This window comes from Mustela lutreola, chromosome 9 (assembly GCF_030435805.1).
Source record: "Mustela lutreola isolate mMusLut2 chromosome 9, mMusLut2.pri, whole genome shotgun sequence".
In the NCBI taxonomy this organism is placed as follows: Eukaryota; Metazoa; Chordata; class Mammalia; order Carnivora; family Mustelidae; genus Mustela; species Mustela lutreola.
The window spans coordinates 37,188,337-37,208,111 of NC_081298.1; the positions used below are offsets into that span (position 1 = coordinate 37,188,337).

Here is a 19,775-nt window from a genome sequence, read left to right on the forward strand (position 1 = left end):
TTATGGATTCCGATTAGCATATCCATTATACTTGAAAGGGACAGCAAATAATTTTATCACTCTTTTCAGACATTTTATTTCAGGGAATGATTTTTTCTTTAATATTGCTCTGTTATGTTCTTTTGGACTACCTGTCCAAATAGATAACCTAATGCCGAAACACTGTGAGTTAATGCACCATTTAGGGGTTACATAGATTTCCACTGAATTTTCCTCGGTCCTAATGGAAGCACTTATCAGACTTGGTGCCAGTGTTATCTGCTTTGTAGCTGAGAAACCTAGCCCTTTCATTTATCATCCCCACTAATTCTAGTCCACTTTTCTCTAAGAAAAGTCTCTAATCTGTCTGGAGTCACTCTTAGTATTTGTGGGCAAATTTCAATGCCTTCTGAGAAGGGTTATATTCTTACACTCTAACTGTAAATGATTTGTTTCATAATTGACTTGCCTAACAATAAAATTCTCAAAATGTTTTAGATAAATAAGTAAGTTTACCTACTTACATCTTCTTCAAAACAACCATTGCCTAGCAAAGATGGGCACAGCATAGTGCTGGCTCAGCTGCTTCTGTAAAGATTCTAGAAGAACTGTACTTTTGAGTCTAATTCATTTTCAAACATTAGAAAGAGAGAATTAAAGGCATTTAGCTGGTTTTCCAGTAAAGGAATAGAATCTATTTTGGCAAAGAATAGAGACACAACAATTCAAGCTCAGAATGATACTTACCAGCTCCTTAAAAGAAAAGCTGACTAATCAGGGTCATTCATTCCTATCTTGAGGATATCAAAGTATATTAATTGATCCTTGATAAAAGTTTTTTTTTTTAATTCTATGACTTACTATAGCTACTTGTTCACTGTCAGAGGTCTATATCTTTCTCATCTTTATAGATGTAATACAGTGAATAGTTCCTTCCTCTGCCCAAAGTAAGCGCTCAGTAAATGCCAATCCACTGACTTACACAGAGCCTGACTGAATATTCTTCATGCTCCTACTGTGGGTAGGTATATCCCTTTCATCCCTCAAGTCAATCACAATATTCACAATAGCATTAGTGACCTTCTGTCATATCCATCCTTCTCTCCCCACCTCTCCCTCTATGGCCCACAATCAGGAACTGTTCATCTCTCACTAGGACTCTTACAATATCACCCTTATAGTCCTCCCTGCCCCTGTGGTCTTTCTAATATCAAATTCTGAACATACCACTCCCCTTTAAATTCTTCAGTGCCCTTCCCTCCCTACAAAATGATAACCTTCAGGAATGCTCTAACACATGCCTACCTGTCTAACTTCATTTACCATTCCACCTATGATCCGATTATAAATTCCAGTGTTACTGGACAATCCAAACATGCTATCTCTTCAGACCCTTTCTTTACATAGGCTGTTTCCTTGGCCTGGAATGGGTACTTCTGTCTGAAGGCCTGGGTAGCTCCAACTCATTCCTCTCAGCTCCTAAGAGCCTTCTCTGAAACCGACCCTCCCTTCTCTAAAAGGACCTCACCTCATCTGGTACATACCTCCAATAGAGTATTCCCCACATTGTAATAAAACTTGTTGGGAAGTGTTTCTCACCCCTACACTGTGAATTCCTCCAAGGGAGGCAGCTATCTCTTTTTTTCTTTGCATCCTTGGTACTTGTTACTGACAAGTTAAGGGAGGTGAGCACAAGGAAGGCATTCAATTCATTTTGACTGAATGGAAGAACGGACAACCCTGACTAGTCGATTCCTTGAAAACTTCATTCATTCATTCATTCATTCATTTATTCATCCATTCATTGGGTGCTTGCTATAAATGAGTAGACTATTGTAATGGAAGCTTAATAAAATGAGGCCACTTCATTTGTCAGGGCCAGAGGCACTGAACGCCAAGTTAACCCACCTCAGAATTCTGCTTAGGGCCATCATGTCCCAATTATTAGGGTCACAATGTAAATATAATAAAGAGAATAATAATACACAACGTACACGATAATTATGGCATCTCATATGTAACATCATTGAGGTGTTTATGAAGCACTCAGGTGTTTGCAAACTATTTATCACATTTTAAATCATTAGAAATATCTGAGAGGAGGGTTGGGTTCTGGATTATGATCATCTTCAATTTACTGACAACAGAACTTATTGTTCTAAATCACTGAATTTGGAGGTGGTTTTGTATAAGGCATTATTGTGATAATTCATGCAGTTAATAAAAAACTAGCACTAGATAAAATAATGAGCAAAATTTTGTTACTGTAGTCACCCTTTGCAGATATTGGCAGCCCTAAAAGACATTAGGGGCCTAGGTATTTGAAGGCTGAACATATCCCACGTAAGGAGTCAGAATTCTCTTCATTTCCTAGGTATTATCCACCCTGAGTAGTTCTGTGACTTATCGGTGAAAGTTTAGATATACTTCTTTATATCATGAATGGCTCATGATTTTATGACTTCCAAAGTATCCTTCCTAGTAGAAAAAATCATTTTTAATGAGAAAAAAATATTTTTGTAACATTTATTTTAGAAAGAGAGAGAGAAAGAACACAAGCAGGAGGGGCAGATGGAGAGACAGAAAGAATCTCAAGCAGACTCTGCACTGAACATGGAGCCCAATGCGGAGCTCAGTCTCAGGATCCCGAGGTCACGACATGAGCTGAAATCAAGAGTAAAATGCTTAACCAACAATGCCACCCAGGCGCCCCGAGAGGAAATATTTTCATAGCACATTATCCCACGCTAAGGTAAACTGCGATTTGAAGACTAGTTGTGACTGATGTGAACTGTTAGATGAGGCTACCCACTCATGGGAGCCAGGGGTATGTTAGAGGGAAATTGTCTATGTAAGTTTCTGGGTCAGAAATGGGATGGATGAAGGGGTAGGTAGAGGTCAGCGGTGGATGCTTTTTCCAAGATCTCTCTGGCTATCAAGTATAATGGCTCTAGAAAGAGAGAGGAAGGTCATGAGACATGAGCTGGGATGAGGGATTTGGCCACTTGGATCAAGGAGGTGATAGAAGTGGAAGCAGAGACAGTACTTTGAAGCCCAGATGACAAAGACTTTTATGATGGACACCGACTCGGACTCTTGTGAATGAAACACAGCAGATGTTCTTCAGTCACCCTGGATTTTGATAGCATCTGAAATACTGGGCAAAATCCCTCTTGGTAGAGACATAGTACCTACTTAAAAGGCTTGGCATCCATGTTACTGATTGAACCACCCACCACACACCTCTTGGACACCAAACACTAATGAATGGTCAGAGACAAAATCCAGAAGAAAGTCCCTCTGAGCTAAATGGACAGTTGGAAATAATTGCATGGCTCCGAAGTGGGTATTAAGACCCTGCGTTTATGTAGTTGGGGACAAGGGACAACAAAGCATATTTCAGTGTTAAAATCAGTGTTTAGGGGTGCCTGGGTGGCTCAGTTGTCAGGCGTCTGCTTTTGGCTCAGGTCATGATTCCGGGTCCTGGGATTGAGCTACGCATCCGGCTTCCTGCTCGGCGGGAAGCCTGCTTCTCCCTCTCCCACTCCCCCTGCTTGTGTTCCCTCTCTTGCTGTGTCTCTCTCTGTCAAATAAATAAATAACATCTTTAAAAATAAATAAATAAAATAAAATCAGTGTTTAACCTACAAGCTAGTGATAACAAGAGGCTCAGGTTCCAACTATTCGTATCTCCATGATGATACTGCACCTAAAGGAATGAATACGATGAAAAAGACGGATAATGTGACATTTTGGTGAGATTATGAAATGACGAGAACTCTCAAATGATGCTGGTGGGAGTATAAATTTGTACAACTACTGTTGGGTGATGTGTACCAGAGTTGAATATATACAAATCCTCTGACCCAGCAATCCCACATGTAGGTGCAAGTTCAACAGAAGCATGTACCTATGTTCATCAAAAGACATCTATAAGAAATTCACAGTACCACTGCTTCTAATAGGAAAAAAGTAGACGTGACCAAATGCCCACCAATGATCATATGGATGATTAAATTTTGAAATATTCATATACAGGATACAATACAATGATAAGGATGAACAATCTACCACCATACTTCATAGTCTGGATGGAGCTCACAAACTTAATATTGAGTGAAGAAAGACACAAAAGATATATACCATATGATTCCGCTTATGTAAAGTTCAAAAAGGCAAAATAAACGAATGGTGTCAAAACAAAGGATAGTGTTAATCTGGGGTAAATGGGCAGTCTTGTCCATAAGACGTCTGAAGTAGGCCTTTCGGATGAGGGTTTGAGTGACGGTTGCATGGATATTTTGAAGTTGGGAAAATTTCCTTAGTTTCATACTAATGATTTGTATGCCTTTTTACATGTACTAGTTTGATAAAAATTTTAAATCTTGATATTAAGCATCGAGTCAAAGTAACATGATGTGATAAAAATTCAGTTTTGTTTGTTTGTTTACAAATAGTCAAAACGGTCTTCATAGCTGAATCAGTAAATTACCATCTCTGAGTTTTAGCTTCCTCCTTTTAAAAGTGGGGGAAATGGTATCTGTTCTGTTCATAAGGTTGATTTAAAAGTCAAGTGAGTTAGTGGGCATGAAAAGAAACTTTGTAAATGGTGAAACTGTGTACACATGGAAGATATTCTTGTTGGAACAAAGCAAAATGAGGTTTTAATTCTAATTTTTAAATGATTTTTACACTGTTAAAGAATAACTCCCTTTGACAAATGATAGTAATTTTAAGTGTTTTGGATCAAGTTTTAAAAAGCAGGTTTGTCAATTATATAATGGTCTTTAATGTACCCAGATTGTTGCTTTTGTTTCAGAAAACAGAAAATTACATGATAGCTTGTAAATGGCACATTCAATTTCACACACTGAGAATGTTTGAAAAGCGAAAGGTCCACATATAATGCAGGAACTCAAATTTAATGGCATCAAATGATACATAATTTGATTCGTTCAACTACATTTCCAGAAATTAATCACTGAGTGTCAGTATCCTTCCGTCCTTCATGACTTGGTTTGTCAAAAGAAAGCTGCCCTTTTTGCCATACCCTTACTAATGAGTAATAGTTGGTTCTCTGGATTTAGCATTTCAATCCTGCACTCAGCATCTGGCAACATTTAAGAAGGTCAGATTGCTACTCCCTTATTCAGTTTAGTAAAGTTTCATAAAACAAAATGAGCTGCCTTTCTATGCCTCCCAACGTGCTTAGCAACACCTTTAGAAATCAATGGAAACTTTGTCAATGTAAAATTTGGGAGTAAAGATTAGAAAAGGAAATTGGAAGGCATGACCTATAGCTTCTTTTCCCACTGATGTTGTTTCTCTAGATCAGAATATCTCAACAGGGTCATAACCGAACTTCTAGGATGGCTAATTCTTTGTGGGGTGGAAGGGTATTGTTCTGTACGTGGTAAAATGTTTAGCAGCATTCCTGATCTGGAACCACCTGATGCCAACAGTTCCCTCCCTCCCCCACATCGGTGACAAACAAAAACATCTCCAGCCACTGCAAATATCTTCAAGGAGGGAAGTGGGGGGCAAATTTTCCTCCAGTGTGCTTCTGATGGATATCAGCTAACACTGTAGTCTTCAGGTCTTCTCCAAGATGCCTAAACCTTTGTACAAGTTCTTCCAACCTTTCTAGAAACAGTCTAGAAGTAAAGTGCCTGCACCAAGGGTGTGTAAATAGCCTGGTAGTTTGACAAACCCATGTTGTCCCATTGGCATAGTGGGTCACCATCCGGTATGAAGATTTTTTTTTTAAAGATTTTATTTATTTATTTGACAGAGAGAGATCACAAGTAGGCAGAGAGGTACGCAGACAGAGAGAGGAGGAAGCAGGCTCCCTGCTGAGCAGAGAGCCTGATGCGGGACTCGATCCCAGGACCCTGAGATCATGACCTGAGCCGAAGGCAGCGGCTTAATCCACTGAGCCACCTAGGCGCCCTAGATTTTTTTTTTTTTTTAAGGTCTAGCTATTTACTTAAGAGGAAGAAGGAGAGACTGAGTGCAGAGCCCGGTGGCCTGGGGCTCCCTCTCAGGATCCCGAGATCATGACCTGAGCCAAAACCAAGAATCAGATGCTCAACTGATTCAGGAGCCTTTAGTATGTGTATCTTTAGAATATAACTTTATTGAGAGTATTGAATTCTGAGAGTATCAAAGAGGACAAGAAAACAGAAAACATGGGGAAGGAGGTATTAAAGGAAATGAAGATAAAATTCAGGTCTGCCTTGGAAGGGACTGTATGATGATGCCACTTTGTGTCCCTCTGTACCTGGTGCATACTGGTGCTACCCAGCTCTTATTTCCTTACATGTACTGGTTCAAGATGCCTGGCTTACAACTGCCAGCAACTGATAGTTTTTGACTTTTTTTCTGGCCACAGAAACACCTTTAGTTTATAAGCAAGGGTAAATCAAAGTGTAGGGAATAGCTTCCCTGGGAGCAGCCCTCTATCTTGGATAGACTAGATTCCAGCTCTCGTGTCCCTTGATGAATGGTAGTTAGTGGATAATGATCCCAGCTCCCTGGACTCTTGACTGGAATATCCCTGAGGCACGTGCTCTGTGCTGGGTCCCAGAATTTTCCTTGCATGATTGAACTTCAGCCTGTAACTTGGCTGCTTCCCCTTCATTGTTTTTACTTTCCCACTTCACCACCAGCGTTTCCTTGGATCATCTCCAAATAAACTACTTGCACTTGAATCCTGTTTGGAGGTTTGGTTCTAAGGAAAATCAGAGCAAGGGGTGGGGAGTTGGGTGAGATACAGCTTTATGCTGTCATATTAAGTTCCAGAATATTTCAAATCCACAAAACTAACCTTGGGAGAATCAGAATCTATAAGGCCTCCCCTGGTCCAACTTATTTTATTAGAAAGTATAAGTTATCCAGCTTTATGAGGAGTTACACAGTAATAACCGTTTTTAAAAGGGCAAACAGCACAACATAAGTATGTGGTGTTTTCTTAGGCTATTTTTTGTCATTTACTCATGTAGGCACAAAATGTTGCATGGCAATTCAAAGCTCTATGAACTGTAATTTACTCTTATAAGGTTATAATCCAGTAACAAATAATTTATAATGCCTGTTTACAGGGAAAAAGAAAAAAGGTTTCCATAGGTCTTTGAATCTCCACCAAAGAAGTAACCCCAGAGATGGAAACATAGTTGTTCTAGTTCTTAAAGCAGAGCCTAGTCATATACCCAACTGATGAAAAATGATGGCTTTTATCTCATGTCTGGGTTTATGAATCTCTCCATACAAAACCCTTCAGGATATTTTCCTCAAAATTCAACCAGAAATGGTTTTATATGATGAACTGGGGAATGATTTTACTTGATAAATTAAGGTATCCATTGTAAGGAAATGCAGCGGATAATGCTTGTGTTAAGTACAAAAGTTAAATGGGTACTGAACAAGCAGGAAGTATTTACCAATATTATATGCATATGAACATTCTTACTTATTTAATCTTTCTGAAATCTGGTTGAGAATTTAGACAAAATATAGAGCATTTTAAACCTTTTTTGGAGGGTGCCTGGGTGGCTCAGTGGGTTAAAGCCTCTGTCTTCATGCTCCCAGGGTCCTAGGATGGAACCCCACATCTGGCTCTCTGCTCAGCAAGGGGCCTGCTTCCCTGTTTCTCTGCCTGCCTCTCTGCCTACTTGTATCTCTGTCGAATAAATACATAAAACCTTTAAAAAACAAAATAAAACAAACCAAAAAAAACCCTTTTTTGGGAAAAAAACTTTTTTGAACTCAAGATAATGTAGTCTTTTAAACACATTATATCTGTTTACTGATTAATTGATCAAACATCCTATTTATTTACATTATTTAATCCTACAATCATATTTTAAAAAGAGGCTTCAAAAAAGTGTAAAAATGACTAAACCACAAAGAAGAGTTCTAAAAGACAGATGCTAATAAAACTTAGAGAAAGAAAGATTTCTTTTACAACAGGCAAAAATATTCAACCCCGCAGCCAAGATAGATTAAAAAATCATTGTAGAGTAAGAACTGGAAATGAAGAGAATAAAATATGATAGGACTAATCAAACAAAACACTAAACATGGCAGATTGAATGCACTAATGTCTGTATCCACATCCTTTGGGAGTGCCCTCCTGCACGGACTCTGGGCTTGCCCAGGTGCCTTGCGCTGGCCAATAAAACAGTGCCAACTTGATACAATCAGAGGCTTGAAAATCTGTTCTAGCTGAGACCATCCTAGATCAACCAGCCTCAGGCACCCCATCCACTAAATGTGGGTGCTTGAGAGAGCACGGACAAGATTAGCCAAGCCTGGCCCAGACACAGAACAGCCCAGACAGACTGGCAGACTTGGAAACAACAAAGGTTGCATTTTTAAAGTCAGTAAATCTTAGAGTGGTTTGTCACTGAAAAAAGTTAGATGTACCCAATATATTAGGTGCGGATGGTCAGTAATTGCTGGAATAGAAAACAAGATGGAAAATACTTGTCATGAATGTGCGTTAACTCTTATGCAATAGGATACTGGACACAAGAGTTAAACATATCAAATAAATGTAGGCATCATAGAAAAGTTTTAAGACCTGGTTGTCAGAGGTGGTTTCTCTATGAGGACATTCACTAAATAAACACAATGTAAAAAATCCAGACAACATATACAGAAGTGCCACTGAGACCTAGGCTGTCCCACTAAAGTAGAATATAAGGTATAGAAATAATTATTTTAATATTCATATGACTTAACAAAACCTTGCTTAATGTATGTGTTTACTTCTTTCAAAACTGGATATAATGCTCTGTTAGAGGTTCATTTTTAAAGGAAAAAACCCCTCTGTAACCCAATACTGGATTTGTCATACTGTTTTTTATTCATTGCTTATACAAAACAATTTATATGCATTTAATTTTTATGATTATACTTAATTTGATATTTTAAATGTCACTCTGATATAAAGTTTAATATTCAACAATAAATGTATAATTAAAATGTGTAAAAGTCAGCTAATTGGAAAGTTGTGTCAATCAATCACATTTTGTTAGTGGGATAAACTATTAGAAGGAGGTAAAGAATAACCAATATTGTTATTAAATTTTGATTTTTCATGATCAAACATACTTGTAGGAAGAAACATTTATATTGCCATTCTATCTACTGGTGATCAACATTCTACTTGTGATACTGAGCAAACTGAATTCATTTGAATAGCATAAAAAATCATGGAGACTCTACATATGAATAGTGTAGAGCTAACTGTGTTTTAAGTCTAATTTTAAACCATTTAATGCTAGCACACTGGTTAAATTTTCAAGGCAACATTCCAGGGTTTGTAATTGAAAAAAAAAATCTGGCCCAGGATGTATTTTAACTTATTTCACATCTCCTATTATCATTATTATTCATCAGATGATAATTAACATCCATGGCTGGAGGCCATTCCTTTTGATTTTTATTAAAACTCTTCCTTTTCTACTATAGGGTTTTCTTTAATCCCAGATTAATTTATTTCCCATTCACCATGGCAAAGTTCCTGAAATGAATATATTCACAAATTCTCAAAATAAAATATCCTGAGTATTAACAGTTACTAAAATGCTAGGTTATTTCCCCCAAATCACTTGCTTTTGTAAATGCTGGAGTTCTCCCATGGTGGAATATTTTGTTCTCGGCCAAAAGGAAAAAGGAGGGCACGTTATGATAGCACTGGTTACAGGACAAACATGATGGTCATCTTTGTCCACCTGTGTAATGGTTTCCAACTGAATCATTCCTGTCTTTTTATAAACCCAAACACCCACCTTTTGTTATTTTCATTTTGGTTTTTATGTATTTTCCTAATAAATCTCCATTAGGTCAGGGAAAATTTATCTCAGTCTTTTTGTTTTTTAACTCTAAAGTTACATTCTCCCTTAAAGATAACAGGCTTGATAATAAAGAGAAAATAAAGAAAACTGGAGCTTTTACATCTTGAATGACCAGTAAATGTTTGCCCTACCCCACCATCTCTTTTTCTGGTAGCTCAGAAGTGAGTCAGTGGAATGTTATTTTAGTTGATATTTATCAGCTTTGCTCAAAACAGTTTTAAAAGATGCCTGCTTCTCTACCCCTTAGGCTATGCAAAATTGGGGGCCACAATGGAGACAGGTTTAGGAGAGTGAGTCCGCAGCATCAAGTTCCTGAACAAAATGTAATTGGCCCAATCATTCACATCCTTCCAAAGGAACTTGCCACATCCTACCTTAAATTACAGTTATGATTATTCATTTTTTCATAGGCTTTCTGATAAATTCCCTGAGGGTAGGGATGTTGCCTAGTACATAGTGAGTGGCAGTATTTGTAGATTAAATGGAATATTTTATCCATTTTTTGCATACTCCCAGTAGCTATGGGCCCGCCCCAAAAGGAATACACTGAGTTCTTTATCATGTACCTACTCTGAGACTGGGAATTATTTCAAAAGTAACCTCCTCTTTGGTTTCTCCCTCCAAGTAGCAAGTAGAGTGAACCGAACTGAGGCTTGAGTTGGAATAAAAAGTTCAGATGTGAATTCATATCTCTGCTTTGCATGTTTGGTGTTTTAAAAAGTACAGCTAAGGGGTGCCTGGGTGGCACAGTCAGTGAAGCATCTGACTCTTGATTTCGGCCCAGGTCACAAATCAGGGTCCAGCCTGGGTTGGGCTCTGAGCTGGACAGGGAGCCTGCTTAAGATGTTCTCTCTTTGGCTTCTCCTCCCTTCCCTACTTGTGGGTGTGTGCGCATGTGCGTGCAGATGCACGGGCACTCTCCCTCTCTCAAATAAAGTAAAAGTACACCTAAAGTCTATCTTTACTTAATAGCTCATTTGGCGTTTATTTGCAAAATTAAAATATTCATATGTATCACCTTTTAGCATGTCTGAGTTAGGAGGATCAAAATTTTGTTACTTCTTAAATTTATTACATTTAATATTATTACTCAGTGAACTGAGAAAATGCTTTTCAGTGCCAATATCCATCTTTTCTCCTCTTTTGGTTTTGCCTTTGCTATTCAATTCACAAGCAACAGTAGTTGCCACTAATTCAGACCCTAACATATGCTGCCTGTTTACCTACTTTCATTGAATTTTTCATAACCTCTCAAGTTAAAGATTAGCATCTCCATGTTTCAGATTCAGATGGTAATTGACTTATGAAATTTTCATAAACTTGCAAAGTATACTAGTCAGGGCCCTCCAGAAAAACAGAACAATTTGTCTGTCTACCTACCTACTTACCTATCAAAAGGGAGTGAACTGAGAGACTTATTCAAGTCTCACATGATTCACATGATTGTGGAGGCGGGCAAATCCAAAATCTGGAGGGTTGGCTGGCTCGGTGGAGACCCAAAGGAAGAATTGCAGTCTGCTGGCAGAATTCCTTCTTACTCAGGGGATGTCAGTACTTTTCTATTAGGGCCTTCAACCTTGTATGATGCCTACTTACATTATGGAGGACAATATACTTCACTCAAAGGTCACTGACTGAAATGTTTTCCTTACTTTGAAAAAATACCTTCCTGGAAACATCTAGGACATGTCTGATGAAATATCTCAGGGCTGTGGCATAGCCAAATTGACACATTAAAATTAACCATCATGATTCCATTCTGCTGATGAGCACAGTTAAGACTCAGAGATATTAGTTATTTGAACAATATCAAACGGTTTGTTATAGAATATTTGGGCTTTAGAAAAGGGGTTTTTGTTTCCCAAAGCCCACGTGTCTATACACAAACACACACAGTCTCTCGAATTTAAGTTTTTCAATTGTGGACAAGTAAGGGCCCAACCAGGGCCCAATTCCAGTTAGAAGAAACATTTAGTGACTGCGGCTAAGTATTTTAGAAGTCTAATTTATCCACTAATAAATACTTACCAAGGATGATGATCTAATCTAATGAAGTTGGTATCTTTAATAAACTGCCCTGTATATGCAAAAAGGCAGTGACATAAGCTTAGGAATTCTCCTGTCCTTCGCAATCTTTGAAAACTACTCCATGCTTTCTATGCCTGGTGCCAACACTGGAGTTAGGACCCACTAATATACACATTGTACGTCTCTAGTCTTTGTAGTTCTAAATTCTGCATTTAATCAGTCCTCACCTCTTCCCTTCCCACCATCTTTAGCATTTTTCAATCACCCACTGAAAAAAGGTAAGTTTGAGGTTAATCATTAAAAATATTTTCCAGATGAGTTTCAAGTGCCCTTTCAGCCATTCTATTTGCCCTTCATTATGAACAATACACTCTGGTTAAACTTGTCTCCATGGGGTGTGTGTGTGTGTGTGTTAAGTTTTTGCAACTTAATTCCCTTGTGTCCACCTTTCTCTCTAGGTGAACTTCTGACGCCAGTTCTTATTCTTCCAGGCTTCTCAATGAAGTTTTCGGCATCACCGCAACCCAGAAGCAACTCTCCTTTCCCAAACCACTTAAGAGTGTTGTATCTGTTCAAAGAGAAGGACGCAATCAGTGCAGGAAAAAGGAATTTCAAGACAATGGTTCCCCGTTATCGGAGAATGCCCTGTATCCTGAACAAAAGCTCTGCAAAAGTAGGTGCTCAATAAGTGCTGAACACATGACTTGAAGGAACCAGAGAAAAAAACCCTGCGGTCTGCGGGAAAAGGGTGAACTTAACTCTCAGGGAGGAGGAATCCTACCCCTTTTCCACTTTGCCCCCATTCCCAGTTCCAGGGTCACCGCCCTCTTCGCAACTGGACCCTAGGAAAGGACAGTCACTGCGCATGCCCCTTATCCAGGGCTGCCTCCAGGCGCGCGGCCTGCTTGGCCCCGCCCCTCCCGGCGCTCGGGCGCGCGCGCGCGGCCCCGCGAAAAGCGTGCCCTGCGTGCGGGTGCCCGCCAAAGCCCGCCGGGCGCTGGATCCCCGAGTGCCCGGGCCGGGGCCTGAGGAGTGGGCACCGGGCCGGGGCGTCGAGCGGCGAGCAGCGCAGGCGGCGGCTACGCCGGAGGTGACGAAGAGCGCGGACGGTGAGTGGAGGGCGCCGCGGGTGAGCTGGCAGGCGCCTCCGCGCGTGCGCAGCACCGGACCGCCCGGCCAGGGGCGCGCTCCCGACCCCGGGCCGAAGGTGCGGAGCGCTTCTGGGCCGGGACGGGGCCGCGGGGCAGGCACCCGGCCGGGGGTTGTGGGGGCGCCGGGATCCCCAGCCTAGGCTGGAGAGACACTGGCTGCACGAGCGGGCTTCCCGAGGGGTTCCAGGCGGGAAGGTGCGGGGCCCGCGTGGGGGGTCCCGGCGCCGTGGCCCGAGGGGCAGGGCCAGCTGCAGCCAAGGGGCGCCGGGGAGGGGCGAAGCTAGCCCGCCCGGGTTCCAGTTGACCACACGGCCGCCCGCAGAGTGCGCGACCCGCGGAGGTGGCGGAGGTCTAGGGAGGGGGCGCGGCTGGGCAGCATTGGCGCCGAGCAGGTGGCGGGGGCCGCGCCCCTGGGTCGGGGAGGCGCATGGTTGGAAACCGGAGCAAACTTCCCTGAGTAACTTTATTGAGGCGCTGCCAGCGGGGCCCGCATTGGGGGCTCCAGGGACGTACATTCCGGCCTTTCCCAGACCTGGTCGCCTCAGAACCTCGTCGAATGATGGTGGTCTTACGGGAGTTCTATTTCCTTCTGGTGCTGGAACTCGTCCTTCCAAATTCTGAGAAGCATTCGTGGTACATTCGCTCGAAAAATCGGTGTAAAAGTTTAGTGTTTGGGTCGGAAGGATGTTTGCTATCTTGGGAAGAAAAAGGTTATACTACCTAGTCTTTTTATCTCAAAGAAAGTACTGTTAGAGCATGCTGGGGATTCCTGTTTGTCAAGAAACCTATTGTCCTGTGTGTGCTTGGAGAAAGCCAGCTAATTCTATTATTAGCCTTAAAAAGACAAAGGGAGATAATTGTGCCGCCTTTTTTCTCTCTTTTTCTTTTTAAACACTCTACCACCTCGCCAAATCACGGACTATAGTAGTTTTCAAAATTGCCCGCAGAAGAGAATCACTGGAGAGTTTTAAAACTCTTCAGTCTAAATAGCACCCCAGACAAATTAAAACAATGTATATTTTAAAGATCCCTAGGTGTTTCTAATTTGCAACAGAGTTTGGGAAACGCTGGTTTAATAAAAAGTCAAGATTTCAATTTTACCAAGTAGCATTCTGTTTGTAGTGGAGATAAAAGTCTAGCTTCAATTTGCCGAGACAGGAACTGACAAAGGGTATTTTGTTTCCCACCGGGTAGGGAGGGAAGTGTCTAATGGTTCAAACTTAAGTTTTAACTATACTGTGACTCCAGCGTCCAGGTCATTGTTCTCACTGATGTTTTGAATTTCCTTTGGGGTCACGCAGCCCTCCTTCTCTGACCCCTGCCACAGCCAAGGAGTTTCATTGTCTTTTAACCTCTCAACCCACCCCCCTTTCTTTACCCTCTCCCCGTTCCCTTCTTTTAACCATTCCCCAACCTCTGGGAGAGTCCCCCTCCCCCAGACTGTACTGGCTCTGAAGGGTTACTGCGGGTTCCTATAGCAACGAGTCCTCCAGGGGAAGTGGGCGGGTCCTCCTACCTTTGGGTTTCAGGATAGGACTCTTCCTTTTCGGAAGAATTTGAATCACCCTTTTCAGTTCTTGGCCTCCGCTCAGGTAAGGGTGAGCTCATACAGTTCCAGTTTTTCTTTCTAAGTGATTACAGAATTATTAATGCTGTTGTATGGGGTGATACAGCTCGCAGCTATGAGGATATTCATTATCCAAGTCTTTGCGCAGAGAACTTGTTTAACAAAGTTCTAAAATGTAGTGGAGACGGTGTTTCTTTTTTAAACAGTTGTCTTTTGGGGGCACAGAAACCTAAATATTGTATATTTAATTTCTGCAAAGTCCTAAGGCATTTCAGAAATTTTAAAATTGAAATACAATCCCACAGCCAAAAAATCTTCTGGTAATTTGTGGCCAAAAAGCAAGAAAGAAGTCGTCATCAGCCTTAACTTGTTTTGTTCTTAGAAAGTGCTTTGCTTTGATTCTTTACAAAAAGTTAAATGACTTGTAGTGATATACTTTAATAAAGGAAAGGTGTTTTTTTTTTTGTTGTTGTTGTTAAATCTGCAAATTTGCCCACTCCTTTCTTTCCCAACATACACACATCCAAAGATAATTTTTGAAAATGTTCACTCTCAAAACAGGTATTCTAATTCCGGTTTGGATTGCAAGGAACTGTTGATGCAGCTCTGAACAAAGTAGTACAGAAATCTGTCATTTACATGTCTTAGGCTTTTGCTTTTTGAAACCTTTCAAACTTTACTGTGTAAATAATAATCAGAATTCGGTCCATCAATTCCAAAATGTTTTTAGTAGACCAGTGTTTCTGAGCATGCTTTGGGAGTTGAAGAGGTTTTCTCCTGCAACTATCTCCTGTCTTAGGTGCTAATTAAATATCCATTAACTGGACTATCAAGCAAATTCTGAAAGGATCATTTTTTCCCCCATCTTACTCAAAATAATGATGGAAATCTTTCTCATTTGATGTACCTTGTAGTTCAACAGTAATGCTTTGCTGCTAAGATCATAAACTCTCACCTCCTCTTTCCTTTTTTCATCACATTTCAAAATTGAGGCCTTCAAAGCACCTACATTTGAGAGAATCTGTTGGTTTTATGGCTTCTAAACATTTTGAAATAAAAAGAAATTGTCCCTGTTGTAGACATTTAGGGAATTACCCCCCCCCCCAATTAAAATTAAAATCGTATCATCAGAAATAAACTGTTCATGAAATGGCATGCATCCACTTGTGCCTTATTTGTCTGAATATTTTAAAATTGGCAATTTTAATTTCATCTGCAATTTTAAATACTGCCCTTTTTTTTTTAATGATTTCATTTATTTATTTGACAGATAGAGATCACAAGTAGGCAGAGAGGCAGGCAGAGAGAGAGAGAGAGAGAGAGAGGAGGAGGAAGCAGGCTCCCTGCTGAGCAGAGAGCCCCATGTGGGGCTTGATCCCAGGACCTGGAGACCACGACCTGAGCCAAAGGCAGAGGCCCAACCCACTGAGCCACCCAGGTGCCCCTGGATGTAAGATTTCTAATGATGGATATGTCAGACTTTATTTAAGTAGTTTTCTGTTGTCTGACATTTCCTTTTTTTAGTAGTTGAAAAAAATGGTGTTAAATGCTATTGTAAGTCTTACTTCCGCCACCTCAGATCTAAGTAGTCTTTATTAATTACCCAATTCTTTTATTGGGTTTGCTTTATCTGTGGATTCAGGGTAATAACGGTGCCTGTAACATAGAGTTTTGGAAAGATGGAATGAGCCAAATAGAGGAAGGCCTTCAACAGAATCTGGCAAGAGAGTTAGTAGGCTCAGAAAGTTAAGAGCAGACTCGCAGGCAGAACTGGGATAAATGCCTATGCCTTAAATTCTTGGTATCTCAGACTTGCTTGGGCTAGATTTATAGCAGAATTCCTAGGGCAGAGGTGAACTCTTTTTAGGACTCTTAAGGCATGTTGCCGAACTGCTTATGCCAAGACGCATTGGTTCCCTTATGCACCTAATGGTTTCCCCACTGTGGCGGCATTCTAGTGTTTAATATTTCCTAATTTTCTATAAAAATGTGGTCTTAACTTATACTCTTTGGTAACTAGTGAAATTAGTGATTTGCTTCTTGTTTTATCTTTGAAAGGTGTTTGTTCAGGTACTTTGCCCCCTTTACTCTTAACTGATGATTTTAAAAAATGATTTTAAATACCTGTTTCATATAAAGAGTATTATGCCTTTATCATATTTGCAGTGATTTATTTGTCTTTCTTATTTACTTGATGGTATTTTCCAAACAGCAAAATAGTTTTATGTATTCAAGCTCTATCTTGTCCTTTATGATTTTTCCTTGTAAACATTTATGTTTGAAAAGTGTAGAGGTGAGGTAAATGTAACAGAAAATTTGGAAATATATTAGATTTTCACATTTAATTATGTATTAATGTATGGATGTGAATTGTCTTATACCATCTCCTCACCAGCTGGTCAGTTCCACCAACATCCTTTCCTTGTTGGTTGTGGTCTTTCCATTATTACATATTAAGATATTGGCTAGCTTGGGTTTACTTCTGTTTTAGGTCTTACTCAACTATGTGTTGATCTCTAAACTTAATGCCAATTCTTTTAAATTGTAGATTAAGAATACGTAGAAATACCTGGTAGAGCAAGTCAGGATACTCCTTAGAAAAACAATTACATTCATTTGTCCTTGCAGATAAAGATAATTATTTTATTATTCTTAAACTAATACTTGCACATAGTTTAAGTCTAAGAGTACCAAAAGGCTTACTGTAAAATAAATGGTTCCTTGCCCCTCTCTTTTCTACCTCGCCCCCATTCCCCTCCCCAGTGACAGCCTTTTGACTGTTTACTGTTTCTTCGGAATTGTTCACTGGAGCCTTTTGTAGGGTCTTTCCTCTTGGGCTGCTCAGAGAGTGTGGTCTTCCAGCATCATGAGCTGTGGAAAGGATCTAGCTGCCATGTTCCCGGAGGCATCTGGCAGGAGTCTCAGCATTCTCTTTGTATAGAGTCACTTTGGGGGAAGAAGGTTCCTGGGCTCTCACAGCCCAGAGACTTAACTGATTTATCTACTCTCCTATGAATCAGTCTCCAGTCTTACTGAGCTCTGGGACTGTCAGCCAGACCTTTGCAGCAAGTTAACTTGGAAGAGCATCCTGGGATGTAAGGCTCCATAACCAGCTTTTACTAACCTTATTTTAGCCTGACATCCTTTCTTCTCCAGTTTGAGTAAACTGGAGTACTTCTCAGTTTTCCTCACTTAAGGTGTAACATTTCATTCTTTTTAGGTGGGCTAAGTTGCTGCTTGTCTTACCTGCTTTCCCCTTTCCTGGTTTTGTTGCAGTTTTCCACTACGGTAACGAGTATTCTTGTTCTTTGGCAAGGACTGTCATCTACATGTAGTCACTGTCTCTCTTAAGAGACTTAAAAGTTTATCTAGACCTTCTAGCTCTCCTAGAAGAGTTTTTTTGTTTTTGTTTTTTGTTTTGTTTCATTTATGTCATAACATGTCTTATTAGGGTTCTTTGGTATTTATGTTTTTGTTGCTATTGTGATGAGTTCTTCAAATTGGCTACTGCTAGTATAAGATAGTCGTTGATTTTTGTATATTTATTTTATAGCTGGCTTTTACTCTAAGAGCTTTTACTCTAAGAGCAGTTTATTCTCTTGGGTTTCCTAGTTATATAATCAGTTGCCAATAATGACACTTGTTTCTACTTCTTTCTAATAATTATACTTTTTATTTTGGTTTTATGGCATGCTGCACTAATGTTAAGATTCCTAGAATATGATAAAATGATTCTGGAACATTATCAAGTAGTATTGGTGGTAATGTGCAAACTTGTGTTGTTCTTTATTTAATAGGAAAAACAAGAGTGTGATAGTGGCTTTTGGTTTGTCATAATTCTTCACCAGGACAAAATATATATTTTATTTCCAATTTACCTAAAGGTTTTTTTGTTCTTTTTTTTTTTTTTTTTTTTTAAAGATTTCATTTATTCATTTGACAGAGATTACAAGTAGACAGAGAGGCAGGCAGAGAGGGGGGGGGGGAAGTAGGCTCCCTGCTGAGCAGAGAGCCCGACGATGCCGGACTCTATCCCAGGACCCTGAGATCTTGACCTGAGCCGAAGGCAGCGGCTCAACCCACTGAGCCACCCAGGCACCCCTGTTCTGTTTTGTTAAATGATAGGAATTAAATTGCTGATTCAGTTATTCAATTACTGACAAATTACTGATAGAATTTATAGATTATCACTTTCTTTTTTTTTTTTGAATATTTGGAGTGAGAGCGAGCATAGGCAGACAGAGTGGCAGGCAGAGGCAGAGGGAGAAGCAGGCCCCCTGCCAAGCAAGGAACCCGATGTGGGACTCCATCCCAGGATGCTGGGATCATGACCTGAGCTGAAGGCAGCTGCTTAACCAACTGAGCCACCCAGGAGTCCCAGAGTATCACTTTCTTAACAGTATTTCTTAACAGATCAACTGATTTGAGTCCCAAATATTAAATTGTAGTAAATCCTTTCTTATGGGTAATTCTTTAGAAAAACATTCAGTTCATATGCAAATTGAAGTGATAACATCATATTTCAATCCATACCGTCACTAGGACATTTTCACTTGATCTTAGCCAAAAGGCCGAGAAGCGATTACTAGGACATTTTCTAAAGAGATTCCAAGTTGCTAAACCTTCGGTTCTCATCTTCACCTATTGGTAGCATTGATAAAATTGGTCATTCTCTTTTTTTACATACATCACTTGATTTCAAGGACTCCACATGCTGCTGCTTTTCCTTGGCCACTGGTTTCACTTTTTCAGTCATTTTTTAAAATTTGCACTGCTTTTTTTCTCACTAGCCTATTAATTTGGAATGCTTCGGGGCTCAGTTCCTGTAAGACTCTTGTCACAGTTATAAGACTTCAGTAAAAAAGCATATAGCTGCATAAGACTCCCAAATGTGTATTTCCAGAAAGTGCTCTGAAACTTCTGAAGCACATGTCAACTACTTTTTTGAAATCTTAAATACATTAAAAGATACCTCAGTTTTAACAGGATTAAAGCTGAGTTTTTATTTTTCTTTACAAACCTGCTGTTCCTCCAGCCTGGCCCATTTTGGTGGGTGGTAGGTTCATTTCTCAGGTTATTCAAACTAAAACCCTTGGAATCATCCTTATTCTCTTCTTTCCACATCAAGGCTGTCGGCAGATCCTGCTCCTATATCTTCAAAATGTATCCACAATCCTGTTGTCCACATAA

General features: G+C 40.1%; 1 protein-coding gene across 1 annotated transcript in view; it reads left to right on the forward strand.

Annotated features, from left to right (window-relative positions):
• The first annotated feature begins 12,826 nt into the window (after nt 1-12,826).
• The window catches only part of BTBD3 (BTB domain containing 3), a 35,387-nt gene continuing 28,438 nt past the window's right edge, over nt 12,827-19,775 (forward strand). Inside the window, exon 1 of the mRNA XM_059134044.1 lies at nt 12,827-12,976. The gene's annotated coding sequence lies outside the window, so the exon portion shown is untranslated. The remainder of the gene's footprint in view (nt 12,977-19,775) is intronic.